Below are 6650 nucleotides of genomic sequence, written 5' to 3'. Positions count from 1 at the left end.
TTAAAATGGTTGTCAATTAATTTTCCGTCAACTAACTAAGTAATCCAGTAATTGTTTAAGCATTACATACAAAAATACAAATAAAAACACTATCGCTTCCAAACACATTCGATGTAGCCGACTCCAGACAGATCTGCAGCTCGTTCACTCAAGAGCCACTTGGAGATGAATCGAAAGTGACCTCACTATCTCCAGTCCCTCTGCACTGAACTCCCTTGATGCCTAATTTTTGACTGTCCTCCTTATCACAACCTGAGTGCACACAAAGATGACATCTGTCTGAAGACACAAGTTCTCTGAGATACACAGCGGTCCCCGGGACGAGTTTCTCTCTGCAGGGGAACAGATTACAGGCTTTCTCTGGGTCGTGTTGGGCATTCGTCCAAACTTTACTCCACAACCAGGAAGACATTGTGAAAAACAAGGTTATCTCCTGACTCAACCCCTGCAGTGCAGAGTCAACACCGTTCTGCTGCAGCTCGCCTCGACCGGCGAGTCACAAGGGCTCAGCCTTCAGCCAGGGTCCAGAGGTTAATTTATTGCCTGATCGCATGACCGCAGTTTGGAGTAAAAATGGCAGTAAAGGTTGCATTATGACGGTGGAGGAAGGGTGGAGAATCAGAGTCTGCCTACAGAGTGTACGCCGCTTGGTTAAGTGCATTGGTCACAGTCTGAACGCCTGACGGTTAAAAATCAGGGCTGCTTGACCACCACTGTCCAAACAGGATATATGGCTAGCAAGCAGGGTTGGTGGAAACAAAAGTTAATTTCTAACCCTGGTAGTAGAGGCCCCACTATATGATATTATCACAATACTTAAGTCACGATACGACATTATTGCGATAACCTATATTGCCATTTATTACCTGTTTTCAATTGGCAGCATCTTTTGATTTTTATCTAATCTTTATCTCATTTCTGATGTGAGGCTGATTCTGATCGACTAACATCCTGTCAATCCCGCTGACCTCATCAGGAAACACCTCCGCACCATCTAGTGGACTAGAGGAAAAAGCAATTGTGTCCTAAAAGTTTAATTTGTATTAGAAATATTAATAATTAATAGAATAAAAGATACTTGGCATCTGTGTATCAATACAGTATTGCCGTGCAAAATATTGTGTTACGATGCTGTATCCATTTTTTCCACCACCCCTAATAGATAGATAGATAGAAGGATAGTTCTACCTCTTTCTCTCTCTGTACCTCTTCTTTCATCCTTCTTTCTCTGTCTCTCTTTCACTCAGTAGGCATCTTTTTATGGAACTGACATTCCTGGAGTGGTCGAAACAGAAGCCCTTGTTTAGAGGCGAAACCCTCCCACCCTATCCCCTTTTTTCATCTTCCTAGTTTTGGAGCCCTGGGTCAAAGGTCGAGACCCCCACCAGCTTCAGAGACATGTCAGGTCATGCAAGCCACATAGCATTCCCTGTATAGCCCCCACCACCCCCGCTGCCTCCCCCCTTTACCCCAGCAAAAGGCCCACTGCCTCTTAACAGTGACAAACCCCCTTACACAAGAGGTGTGAGTATGTGCGGCTGAGTAAGAGTGTGTGTGACATTTTGAGAGATAGTGAGTATTAGCAATCACTTCAGGACTTTGCATTGCTGAAGGTGGTTTTAGAGATGTTGTCGGACTACAGATTTTAACTCGAGAATGATGTATAACCAAGATTTAAACACAAAATGAGATTCAAACTGGTGGCTTGATAGTAAGACTTGTTAACGACTGATGTGAATTTACTGATTTCTATCTAAAAAGCTGTTTGCAAATATAATTGTTTGAATTTTTTGAAAGGCTGATGGATTTCCTACAGTAAAACTGTTAAATTAATAAATATATTTCACTTCCTGGAAATTGTGTACAGTGTTTTGACACTGTGATGAATCTAAACAGCAAAAGCAAATAAACATAAGATGCTGGGTTGTAATAATAAATTGGTGATGTGTATTGATGATGTTTGTTTTTTTTGTAAATCTGGGAAGGTTATACATTTTCCTGTGTGAAATGATAAACTAAAGTTTCATCTGTCAGGATTATAAGATATAGTTCACTGCCTTTGTGAAACATACGCAAGCACTTTAATGAAATAATGCAAAAATAGGAAATAGAAGACTATAAATTAAAGTGGAGCTGAATTAAAACTGTCAGGAAGCAATTAGGAAAACACCATAATTCCTCAGAATGGGGGCCAAAGTTGAACAGATAGCAAAATACGTGTTAAATGAAAATAACCAATTTTGGGAGTGTATCGCTGCCAAATGTTAAAGGTCACGAGACTCGGCGGGGCCTTCACTCGTGTCCTCTTCGCTTAGTCAGCAAATGGAACCAGCGCCATAATCCCACAAGAAACGACATGAAAAATGGGTTTGAGATGCACAAACAGGGCTGAGATGTAGTGCAGAGAAAAGGGTGACCCCTTCCAGCAGATAAACAAATAACTAAATAAATCCTGGGGACACTGGGGGTGAGGGAAGCTACCCCCGAGGGGTCAGAGCAGGAACAGATAAATCTCCCTTAAAGACGCCATGCCTCTCCACAGTTAACCTCTTAATCAACCCCAATCGTCCAAAGGAAACAGCGCTGACTTTCAAAAAGTTCATCATCTGCGTCTCTGCAGTGAGTAAACACCCTCGCACATTTACACAATGTAAACCGGTGCTGTGTGCGTGTAAACACCGGGTCATTCGCTCCTGCATAATGACAATTTAACTACAACATGCTTTACATAAGGTCCATCGTCAGTGTATCTGAAGGAGAGTAAAATGGTCAAATGCAGGTTACACGCCATTAACTTATTCACATGATGTCTTTTATGCACACACAGACACACACATGTGCACAATTTCTTCGTAAACTACAATTGACTTCTTCCTTGTCTGTCCATCAGCGAGCCTCTCTAGAGCAGTGCATCAGCGTTTAACCTCCTGTGAGCACAAGAGCATCCAGATAGTATCTGTTCACGGGTCATGCAAGACACGTTCTGCAGACGTAAGACCTCCTAACAAACATGTCATTCTTAGCTTTGAATTTCTATTTCGGTAGCACGCTCGGGTTACATACCTGCTCGCTTGATGGCTCCTTTCCTCAATGGGATCATATTTAGCAAGCGAAGCGTTGCATTGTGGGCTCTGGTGTTGTCAGGCCGTACATAAATTAACAAGTACACCGGTGGCCTCTGCATTTCCTAGGCCATCCGGTGCGGTCATGTTTACCACCCCCTGCCCCTGCCCTGACACCCTCGTGTGTCAGAGCCTCACAGCACCAGTTGGTCCAGCCATCCATCACTGAAGAATGCTAACTGGAAAACTATTCTGTGCATTTGTTTAAGATACTTTTAGGTACGATAGCGCGAGGTTTACTATGATAAGACGGTTCAAGGTGCAGCGGCTAAACCCGTCACAGAGAAGATGGTGAATTCATTTTCCACTTTCATTTCATTGTTTGATCTGCCTGGAACAGTTTTTACGGTGCTATGTGACCTTGGACACCCGCGTGAGCAGCCTGCTCTCCTAAAAATGACATTCCCAAACAACGAAATGGCATTGTCAAATAAGTTGACCTCGGATCACGTTTCTTTTTGAGGTATCACAAATACGATTGCAATCAAATTCCGCGGAAGTCTGCATCGGGACATGGTCGGGGTGGGTGGATGGGTCTAACAACCACGGGACGTTCCCCTATGGACACCGCTGTTTGTGTCCCGTGTGAAAAGAAGAGTCAGCATTGACTTATTTTAACTTAAGTGCGTAACTTAAGTTAAACCGTGATCTTTTACTAAACACAACAAAGTAGTTTTGTTTTGTTTCAATTTACAACATTAACTACATGCGACTACATTCTTGTAGGTCCATCTTAAGACAATATTCACATAAATGTTGCTCCTGTCCACTCTGGCAGAGATGAAATCCCTTCATAGTGCAATTCTAATGTAAAGGAGACACAATCCACAGCATTCAAACGTTCAGCTGAAGCTAAAATGAGATTGTGCCCCCATCACTTCCAGTATGGACAGAAGAAACAGACCACACATGGGCATGTGAGTGTTGCTTTAAGATATACTTTTTTATATCCTTTAAACATATCCTTTAATGTGGCATACTTCTAAAAATGTGAAGTACTTTTATTCCAGGTGTCAATGTGTAAGCCTGATTTTCTTAAACTCTTTAAAATCACAATCAAATCAAAGTATTTAGTAAGAGCTCAGTGATGCTCCTGCATCAAAGCAGATGCAGTTTTAAACAAATGTTTAACTGTTTCTTTAGTCATATATTCAAAAGTCTTTGAGGAAAACATTGCAATAATAGTCTCACATGTATTACTTCTACTATGAAGCTTCATTGCAGCTAAACATGTTGAAAATAACAAAGTAACAAAGTACAAATGTGCAGTACTTGTATGAATATTTAGATAGTATGCCACTTTACGTTTGTCTGACAGCGTTAGTTACTTTTCAGATTACAGTTTTTCATACCCTCACTGTCCAGTGAAGTGTTACTCTATAAGTTGATAAAAGTCTTCTACTTTTTAAACTAAATGATGTAATTAAAAACCCTTTTGGATCTGCTGGAAAATGAATAGTCACAAAGCTGAAATCAGTGCTGTTTTACTGAACTTAGAGATACATGATTCTCACAAGACAAACATACGAGGATCTTATATAATATGACGCATTGCTGTAGATTAAACTATCCAACAATGTAAAGCAGTTAAAATTAGCATAACCTCAAACATAAACAGCAGTAAAATGCAACATTATGCATCTTAAACTAAACTAAACTAATCCAAAAACTTTATATATAATAGTGAAACACTGACAGGGAACATTTTTCTGCAGAATGACTACTTTTACTTTTGATACTTTAAGTACATGTTGCTGCTAATACTTACATTATTTTACTTGTGTAAATTAAGAATCCATTAAGAAACACTTTGTCCACCTCTGAACATACCCAATACACATTCAAATGATTTAGTTTACTGTCTAAATGCAGCTTCAGGGAGATCTCACTTATAAATGCCCTTTCATTTTAGCTTCACTCTTTTTTTAGTTGTAAAAAGAGCAAAAACCTAAATCTCCCAAAGAAAAGGATTGACATTTTGTTTGTAATGAGGGATTAATGCGTGGACATCACATAGCCTACATTAGTAAACCTGAAGTTGATCCTCATTTAATTAACCCCTTTCTGGTCAAATTCATCATAAGCCTCAGCTGTATAGAGTTACACTCTAATTATTAGACCCCAAACCCTGAGGTGCCCTTGGTCTCTGGCCTACAGCTCGTGGAATCTGCTAATAGCGAGTCATGGGGCTAATTGGGAGACAGGTAAGGTTACATGTGACAGCAATTAAGCCGCGCGCAGGGCAAACCTCATGGCCTCGGGCGAGCCCCGCGCGCCACTCAGGACCTCAAAGTGAGGTTTTGTCTTTTTAGCGCGTTCTTTCCATTAAAGAGAAGCAAAGTTTGAAATTACAGTTTCTCTTTTTTTGTCTATAGATAGATAAGATGTATGTATGTATATATCATTTATTATGTAAGTATGATGTAAGTTCCTGCTGTTTTGTATTCAGCTTCTCTTGAAGCACTTTGGTTATATAAATATAAAATGGCTTATTTATCAACTGTTTCACTTGTTTTTACTTTTACTTTTCCCCCTGTTTATTTACTTGTATTATTGTATCATTTTTATTATCGTTAGGCTATTATTATTGTAGCCTAGTAAACGTGTGGGTGCATTTTATTGACATACAATACAACAACAGGTAAGTATAATGCAGTTTGTTTATAGGCCAAATTGAAAACAGATGTATTATGTATTAGTTGTATTTTGGGAATAGGAGAGGGAGGACTTGTTCAGACAATCATATATATATATATATATATATATATATATATATATATATATATATATATATATAGATAGATAGATAGATAGATAGATAGATAGATAGATAGATAGATAGATAGATAGATAGATAGATAGATGTCATACAGAGGGAAAGTGTGAGAGCGTGTCTAAACAGATTATCACTTTTCATACAACGGTACCATGCAGCACGGGGGCGGTGATGGTACACTCGCCCCCCCAGGCTGCAGTGTTGTTGGAATTACCTTCACATGACAAATCAAGACCCGATCTGGGAAAATAATCAGGTCCCCGCTGCTCTCGGTGTGGAAAAAAAGCCATTAGAGAACAACACTGTCACTGTTAATTACCGCAATGGCCTTTTGTGCGCTGGCAGAGACTATAACTGTACAACAAACCGACAATATCAACACTTTCTCCACTGGTAAAAGATTTAGCGAGCTTTTTGTGGCTTGGCGAGAAGTTTGGCACCTTTTGTTATTGTTGTGGAGCTGAGAGGCGTGTTTATGTAATATTTATATTCTTCATTTATTATTCTTCAAATATGTTTGTTAGTTTATTTGTGGCACAGTTTAAGCTACATTTTGTAAAAGGTCTAGGTGCGGTTAAATAATATGTGTTGATACCAGTCTGTTAGAAAACATCAGTGGGATTACATGCACTGGACAGCTGCCCGTGATTCATGACAAGGCAGTGCTGCATGGTAGATAAAACGGCTGGTAAACTGTGACCTTCAGTCGCTGATCAGAGGGCAAAACAATAAACAACATGACATTATATTTT

The sequence above is a fragment of the Cottoperca gobio genome, chromosome 16 (genome assembly GCF_900634415.1).
Source record: "Cottoperca gobio chromosome 16, fCotGob3.1, whole genome shotgun sequence".
NCBI lineage: Eukaryota > Metazoa > Chordata > Actinopteri > Perciformes > Bovichtidae > Cottoperca > Cottoperca gobio.
This window is presented reverse-complemented; position numbering follows the sequence as displayed.